Consider the following 9546-nt stretch of genomic DNA (forward strand, 5'->3'; position numbering starts at 1 on the left):
GATATTGAAGATATGTAACACTAACATTACATCATTAACATTTCCTAATTAAAGATGTTGATTCTTCCACCAAACTAGGGATATCTTTTGTCCTACTCATTTGTGGTGCTTAAGGATACAAGTCACTTAAAATTCTTGTCTTTAGGCAACCTTTACAAGCCAACTAGCACAACCCCACTTCACCCCTTCTTTTATGGAGCTATAAAAAGACCGAACCTATTGTAACAAACCACTTCTTGAGGCTTGACTTAGAGTGTTCTTTATTCTTTACACCTAAAGTCTCACAATTTACTTCCTCTTACTTTTCCACCATTTTCCACACATCAACCCCATACTCTTCCTTTTTCTTCATAGCGTATTTGCATGGCAACTAACTCTATGTCCTCAAGTGGATCGGGTTCATGGACAGCCAAGCAAAACAAGGACTTTGAAGTGGCTCTTTCTGTGTTTGACAAAAATACACCTGACCGTTGGCACAATGTTGCCAAAGCTGTTTGTGGGAAGACTGCAGAAGAAGTGAAGAGGCATTATGAAATCCTTGTTGAGGATGTGAAGCACATCGAGAGTGGTCAAATTCCTTTTCCCAATTATAGCACCACTAGGGGGCATAACTAAGGTAACATATATACGAACCAATAATGAGCGCATATACATATAACAAGCTATCACCTTCTTAATACATAAATATATCATGTCCCCATTTTGACCATGTTACACAGTGGTTCTAGTTCATATGAATTCATAAAACTAAATAACTAATAGTAACACCCATGATCAATATTAGTTGCTAGAGTACAGATAGAATAGAGTACTTATTGGCCTAGAAAATAAAATATAATTTGTAAAGTTCCCAATCTATTCTGAACAATATTACCTTGTGGCAACCATAACAATTTTCAGAAAACAAAACTTATAGGGCTATGGAATAAACGCGCAGAAATTAACTGAAGACAATATTTATAGAAAATGATGATTTTTCTTCTATATTCATGAATCTCTTTTTCCATTTGCAGGAAGACAAACGTAAAGCTAAGCATCAATAAACAGGAGAACGATCTTCGTCTTCCGACTACCATGCAATAATATTACATTATTGTAATTCTGGAATCAATAATAAAATTGATTCCTTGATGTAAGTTGATTTCTGTTACATCCTAGCAGAAAATCTCTATCGTTTTTAGTTTTCCTGAGGTGAATATACCAGTATATATCGTCTGAAATCACAGATGAAGATCTGGTTATGCTTCTTTTTTCCATGCAATTTCCGCAATTTTGCTGTAATCAATTCTCTAATGAATTCAATATGTTTATTATATGCGTTATAAAAAATTAAATCCAAATATATATAAATGGAAGAACCTCTGCTAGATTTATTATTTGAGTTAGGGTTATGAAAGCTTCTAACCTTTGGCTTGAAACAAAGATGCTCGCCTGGAATGCATTAAAAATGCGGAAATTTATTTCCCTTTATTTTATACTAGGGTTTGCACTGGATGCCTACACGGAGGCTGCACCAGGTAGCATGTATGAAAAAGAATATGTAAAAAAATATTTAAAAAGCGATTTTGTAACAAAAACCTAATATATATATATATATATATATATATATATATATATATATATATATATATATATATATATATATATATATATATATATCTTAAAAAACACTTAAAAAAAATCTAATAGAAGTCTTATATAAAGACATTTCTCCATGATGATTTTTTGATATTATTATCAATGATAAATGATCATATATAATACATAGATTTAGAAACAAAACAAAAGGCAAATACTTTCAAAAATAAAAGAGATATCATAATCTTGAAATTTTACATTTTTTTAAAATTTTGATAATACAAATATATAATAAATAAACAATATGGTTAGAAAACAACAAAATCATTAGCAATAAATAAGTTGCTATGCGAAAAATAATAACTAATTTGGTAGAAAATATTAAAAAGAAAGAGGATGTTGGATTTCAAACCTCAAAGCTTCGCGTTGAAAACCATTGGTGTGGTGCATCGTTGATGGTTAAATGATTGTGCACAGTAAATATAAAATAATTAAAATATTGATACGCGTAGGGTTTGATAAAATCATCACACCTTGTGGAAGATATTTCATTAATAATATATAATACACGAAATGTAGAAAATACAGGAAACGATAAATACAACAAAATACATACCTAGTTTAAAGGGATTCTACGAGATATCCTTAATATCCTTAATATCGTTAATACCCCCCCCCCCTCTCAAGCGAATTTGTAACAATTGATAAAAATCGGTCAGAATTCGGTGGTCAAACCACCGCGAACCGTTATGTATTAATGACAATTTGTGTGTAAGTATATGTTTATAATGTATATTAAAGATATTATATTCATAATTACTTTAGAACATCTCAAACCATCTATTGTTAAAGATCGAACCGAAAATCACCAAAAATTAAATTTATTTGTGATGTTAAAAATAAATTTTTGCATTAAGTATATTTGAGAGTTACAGATAATAAACTTGAATAGATTATGTTCTCCTGATTCTGTGGATATAAGGAACGTCCAAAACGGAGATCGTATAAGAAAGTTACGCCTCTTTAAAGTTATAAAAATCAGTATTTATCTGATTTTCCTGAAACGAACCGTGCACCGCTTCGTTTGGGATAGTTACGAGCCTCGTAAATTGTTTTTGAGCACGTTTTTGAACTCAGACTACGGTTTATTATTTCATTTTTATCATATTTTTAATCTCGACCAAAATCAGATTCGTAAAATCTGACAAATATGAAACAATTAATCGTGAAACTTTAAACATTGATTCCCGGAGTTTGGTATATCGGAATTTAATTCCGTCAGTGTTGCTAAAATCACCACAATCGGAACAATAAGCAGACACGTTCATAAAATTTTTATAAGACAATATGATGGCATGAGGATCGATGTAACGAGTAATGACGTCAAGATGATGTCACCAATCATGGAGGATCTTTGATTTGTACTTAGAAATCTTGATTTAATCTTCCCAAAATATATACAAAGATCAAATTTTGTACATCCGATGCATCTCCACTCTCAAGATTTTATCTCCCTATCTAGTTCTATCTCTCTCTCTCTATCGTCACTATATTTCTGGCGAGGAAGGAAGTCGATTGCCACCTTCACAACCCTTCTCCATCCTTTTTGTTGCCCTTAGCAGCCCTACCCCCCGTCTCCCCTGCGATTGGCCGAGGAACACTAGCCAAACACCTCGTACGACTGTTGCTACCCTTCTAAATCTTCACAACCCCGATTGGAGACTTGATCGCCGAAAGAACGGATCCAAAGGGAGGAGGGTGTTGCCTCCATTCCATCCACCCCTCCTCCGACTGCTGAGCAAACCCACAACCCCCACCCCACCTGCGCTGCTATTTCGCTGCTCCCTTCTCCCCTTACTGTGTGCAATCTGTCGGCGATGAAGCAAATGAACCGAAGAAGGCTCGTCGGAGATCGACTACCTCTTCCTTCCTCGTGATTGATTAAACACCACCACCGACTTCACATTTTTCTTTCTATTCCGATCAGACAGGAGTTGTAACATCCGAATCCAGACATTTCCTTTTTAAGTCATTGATATAAATTAAATTGGCAAAGAAGACCCTCCGTACTTTGGATGTACGTGTATGTACTGATAGCTCGATTTTTTGTATATATTTTAGCAATCATTTTTTTTAGTTTTAACATTTTTAATATTCTTTTTGCATTAAATCGTTAGATTTATTGTTTTGAATATTTTTACTCGTTTAAGTTTTTTTTGTGTAGATTTGTTTGATCAAGATGGTATTTTGGAGAATTTTTAAAGCCACATTGAATTCCTTGCAACCACGATCGAAGTCTCGTAGCAAAATTCGGAAGCGAAAAGAAAAACAAAACGATATAAATTAATTTTTCGGATTTTGACAGCTTTGCGCGGCTTTCTTCAAGCAATCAGACGGAGGGGCAAACGATGTCCGATTGAGATGAAAATTTACAGGAGTCTTCACAACTAGTTGATCTTCAATCTCACAAAAAATGAGGTGATTCGGACATGTTTTGGTCGTGTTTTTGGTATGACGAGCAACAATGCACAAAGCTGCCAGCACCAAATTTTGGCAGCCCATATAGCAGCCCATTTCTTAATACTTCAGAGCCCAATAGAGCACATTTATCAGCCAATTCTGAACTCTTTCCAGCAGCCCAATCTAATTTGAGTATTAGCCCATTTGTCTTTGTGGAGTTGGAAAAAAAGCGCAGCAATCAAAAGCAACAGTAGGGCATTTGAGTTAGGATGCATCGCAGAAGAAAAGGGGGACGGCGCCTCTGGGTGTCTCCTTTCTTTTGTAATTTCTATATTTTTGGAACATTTGCAATTATGATTTACATTCATAATTTGCTAATGAGTCATTTATCTTTGTAATTAGATTAGGTTAATTTTTGTATTAATACTTGGATTATGGATGGAGTTTTTGGAGCAACAAGAAGTGACGATTTCAAGAAGCTTTGTCATCTTCGTTTCGTAATCGGTATTGATATAATTTCTATCATTTTTATTGTTATTATTATTTTTTGTAGTTAGTTTTTATTTCCAATATTGGGTGAATCTATGGAATAATTAATTAATTAGGAATAGCTTTGTGTGGTTTTGATGGTATGCTATGAGAATATTTTCTAGTAAAACATCTATTTATGTTCATATGTCTTTAATCATGAGTTTAGATATGTGAATGTTTAATTAGTTGGTTAATTTCTTGATTACGTAATAGATCATCAAATTAACAAGTGGCAAATGGTTCTTGTGATTGCTTATCTTTCACACAATCATGAAAATATTTTCTCCAATATGGTAGTGAAACATTTTGACTCCTCTTGGATTTGGTGACTTTTAAATCTTAATGCTAGTTAATTTTCATTAATTACATGCTTCATGGAAATTGTGACTTTAACTAAGAAAATGTGTTATGAGCTTCTCTAACCATTGTATTAACTAAGAAAAGTCTAGGTGATCTCAAGCTTCTTAGATTGCTATAGCCAAATTAGTATCCATTAAACCCATTGCACCACAAAATTATGATGATTAGTCAACTAATTGAACTTGTGATTTATCCCGATATTGGAACGTTTTATTTTATAGATTTTGTATTTTTTCCATTTTTGTTATTTTTGTGAAATAGTTTTTATCGCATTTAACGTTTTGAAAACCCCCATATCATTTTATTTTTTTTCATTTCGGAGAAACTGAATGTATAGATTTGATTCGAACCAATCCCTGTGGATTCGATCCCTATTACCGCTATTACAATTCATTTTTGTATGTCGTCGTATATGAGGTTTTTTTTATTTGGTGGTCTCGACGCCCACCATGTACGCTTAGCGTACATAGGCGCATTGATCGGGCAGTACTTTGGGTGTACGTGTACGTACTTTGGCAAAGAAGACCCTCCGTACTTTGGGTGTACGTGTATGTACGCTTAGCGTATGTAGCCCAAAGACTAAAATCCTAATTGAGCCCTATTTAAGCTCATTTATGACCTTTGGACCTTATCCATTATCAGCCTCCACACCTTTAAACGTCCCTAAAAACCGTAGTTACCATTGGAGGTGATCTTTGAGCTTGAAGTGACATTAGTGGCCCTTTTTGGTGTGTTTGCAACAAGAAGAAGTTGGTGAGCAAGCCTTGGACGTGTTTGAGCTTCAAGATCCTGAATCTACATCATCTCAGGAAGCTTTTGGAGGTTAAAAGTTCATACCTTGTTGATCCTTTTGCTAGTTTGAGTTAGGGTTTGATTTCTTTCATCTTACTCTTATTTTGTGATTGATTGTTGTGCAACTACCGGTAAAGATCCTTATTTGGACCTTACAACAAATTTCAAGATTATCTAACTACTAAAACTAATATCATCCTTCAGCCCTATGCTCCGAGCATGCTGGAGATGCTTAGCCCGAGTCAGTCCCTTCGTGAGGGGATCTGCTGGGTTCTCATCTGATGATACCCTCTTTGCCACGAGGATTCCTTCTTCTATTCGATGTCTGATGAAGTGATATTTTCTGTCAATGTGTCTGGATCTCCCATGATCTCTTGGTTCCTTGGCTAAGGCAACCGCACTATTGCTGTCATAGAAAATCTCCATTGGCTCATTTATAGCTGGTACAACTCCAAGGTCTCCGATGAAGTTCTTTAGCCATATAGCCTCCTTTGCTGCCTCGCTTGCTGCTATATACTCTGATTCACAAGTGGAATCAGCCACTGTCTCCTGCTTGGAACTTTTCCAAGTAATTGCCCCTCTGTTTAGAGTAAAGACCCAGCCCGACTGAGAGCGGAAATTATCCCTGTCAGTCTGAAAGCTAGCATCACTGTACCCTACAACTCTCAAGTCCTCACTACCACCGAGGGTAAGGACCCAGTCCTTAGTCCTCCGTAGGTACTTGAGGATATTCTTTACCGCAGTCCAGTGTGCCTTGCCAGGGTTCCCCTGATACCTGCTAACCATGCTCAAAGCAAAGGCTACATCAGGTCGAGTACACGTCATAGCATACATGATCGATCCTACAGCTGAAGCGTAAGGTATTCGACTCATTTCTGCTATCTCAGCCTCAGTACTAGGGCTTTGTGTCTTACTCAATCTGGCATTACTCTGGATGGGTAACTCTCCTTTCTTGGAGTTATGCATGTTGAACCTTTTCAACACTTTGTCCACATAGGTGCTTTGACTAAGTCCAATTAGTCTTTTACTCCTGTTTCTCAAAATCCTTATCCCTAGGATATAGACAGCTTCTCCAAGGTCCTTCATAGCGAAACACTTCCCAAGCCAGGACTTTACTTCCTGCAGGGTTGGGATGTCATTTCCTATGAGTAGTATGTCATCCACATACAGTACCAAAAAGCTGACTATACTCCCACTAGCCTTGATATAGACACAGGATTCATCTTCACTCCTTGAAAAGCCAAATTCTTTGACTTTCTCATCAAAGAAAAGATTCCATCTGCGAGGTGCCTGTTTTAATCCATAAATGGATTTCTCGAGCTTACACACTCTACTGGGGTACTCTGTACTGACAAAACCCTCTGGCTGAACCATGTAAACATCTTCAGCCAACTTTCCATTAAGGAAAGCGGTTTTGACATCCATTTGCCATATTTCATAATCATGAAATGCAGCAATGGCTAACAGAACCCTAATAGACTTAATCTTGGCCACTGGTGAAAAGGTCTCATCATAATCAACTCCCGGAGTTTGAGAATAACCCTTTGTAACCAGTCGTGCCTTATAAGTGTGTACATTACCATCCATGTCGGTCTTTTTCTTGAAGATCCATTTGCACCCAACTATCTTACGATCAGGTACATTGTCAACCAAGTTCCAAACTTGATTGTCATACATGGACTGTATCTCGCTATCCATAGCCTCTTTCCATTTAGCAGCCTCAGGGCCTGCCATGGCTTCCGTGTAGCTGTTAGGCTCATCCAGATTTACCACTGTGTTATCACTGATAAGTGTCTCACCTTCTACAGTAATATGAAAACCATAATAATGCTCAGGTACATTCCTAACTCTGGTGGAACGCTTCAGAGGTATAGATTCTTCAGTCGGCTCAACAGGAGTTTCCTCCTCAGGTTGAGGGCTAGGGTTTGAGGTTCCTTCACCACTTGACTCTTGAATTTCCTCAAGGTCAATTTGCCTCCCACTGTCTCCTTGGCTCATGAATTCTCTCTCTCGAAAGAATCCTCTTCTTGCTACAAAGACCACATTATTACTGGGTCTGTTGAAGATGTAACCAAAGGATTTCTGTGGGTAGCCGATGAAAATACACCTTTCGCTTCGGGGTTCGAGCTTATCGTGAGTCTCACGTCTCATGAAAGCCTCGCAACCCCATATCTTGATGTGGTCTAGATTGGGAACTTTTCCAGTCCACAACTCGTGAGGTGTTTTGGCAACCTTCTTTGTAGGGACTAGATTAAGGATATGGGCGGCAGTCTCTAAGGCATACCCCCAAAATGAGATTGGTAGCGAAGCTCGACTCATCATGGAACGAACCATGTCCAACAAGGTCCGATTGCGCCTCTCAGCTACACCATTCAACTGTGGTGTCCTAGGAGGTGTCAATTGTGAGACAATCCCACATTCCTTAAGATGGTCAAGGAACTCAGTACTAAGATACTCACAACCACGATCGGATCGAAGCATCTTAATGTTCCTGCCCAACTGATTCTCCACTTCTTGCTTAAACTCTTTGAATTTCTCAAAGGTTTTTGACTGATGCTTGATTAGGTAGACATATCCATATCTACTAAAATCATCAGTAAAAGTCACATAGAACCGATTAGCATCTCTTGTGGCTGTTCTGAAGGGTCCACACACATCCGTGTGTATGAGGTCCAACAAACCTTCACCCCTAGCACAAGTGCCAGTAAAAGGTGACTTTTTCATTTTACCAAGCAAACAAGATTCACAACTATCATCTGACTTTAGGTCAAATGACTCCAAGACTCCATCCTTTTGGAGTTGGCCTATGCGTTTCTTGCTTACATGTCCAAGACGATAATGCCATAAGGATGCTTTATCTAAGCTAGTGGAAGAGTTAATACACAATACATTATTTCCTAGATTATCTACAACATATATAGTTTCATACACGCCATCACAAGGTAATGCTTTAAAATAAAGAACATTATTAAAGAAAGCATCAATACTACCATTATTATTATCAAAATAAAAGGTAAAACCTTGTTTATACAATGCATGAAAGGGAATAACATTTCTTGCCATTTCTGGCGAATAATAACATTTATTCAAATCCAATGTAAACCCACTATTTAGCACTAAGGAATAAACTCCTATCTTGGTGACAGGTGAAGCTTTCCTGTTTCCCATGATCAAGTTTATCTTTCCCTGCTCCACATTCTCACTTATTTTTAGTCCCTGCAAATCACAACATATGTGAATACCACAACCTGTATCAAGGACCCAAGACTTAGAATGAGGTGAGTTATTAGACAACATAGTGTATATACCTGCATGGTTGGGTTTTACTTTCCCATCCTTCAAATCTTGCTGGTACTTTGGGCAGTTTCGCTTCCAGTACGACTTTTCATGGCAATAGAAGCATTCAGCCTCATTAGGGTTAGCAGAAGGAGTGACAAAACCTTTCTTGGTTTTGCTTGAAGAGGAGCCTTCAAGGGTCTTACCCTTGGTACCCTTAGAAGGGTTCTTTCTCTTCTTCCCTTTGCTATGCCCGATTGCCAAGACATTGGCCGCAGTTGGAGTAGGAGTAGGAGTAGTAATAACCGACTTACCCTTTAGACCACTTTCGGCGGTCTTCAAGAGTCCTTGAAGTTTGCTGAGGGTGACTTCTTCCTTGTTCATGTGATATGTCATGCGGAATTGATCATAACACGATGGCAAGGAGTGCAAAATGATGTCTATTGCTAACTCCTCAGGGAAGTTCACATTCAGCTTCAGTAAACGGTCCACATACCTTTGCATTTTCTGCATATGGCCCGTGATGGGTTCACCATCCTTCATTCGGGT

At 37.4% G+C, this 9546-nt stretch overlaps 1 pseudogene across 1 annotated transcript; it reads left to right on the forward strand.

The window, feature by feature from the left end:
* The first annotated feature begins 246 nt into the window (after positions 1 to 246).
* On the forward strand, positions 247 to 1215 carry LOC145137226 (protein RADIALIS-like 1 pseudogene; annotated as a pseudogene). Its single transcript, XR_013720965.1, has 2 exons — positions 247 to 616; positions 1014 to 1215. The product of XR_013720965.1 is annotated as a protein RADIALIS-like 1 pseudogene (transcript).
* Positions 1216 to 9546: the final 8331 nt, after the last annotated feature.

Source organism: Lactuca virosa, chromosome 9 (genome assembly GCF_052849685.1).
Source record: "Lactuca virosa cultivar CGN04683 chromosome 9, Lactuca_virosa_CGN04683_v6, whole genome shotgun sequence".
Lineage (NCBI taxonomy): Eukaryota > Viridiplantae > Streptophyta > Magnoliopsida > Asterales > Asteraceae > Lactuca > Lactuca virosa.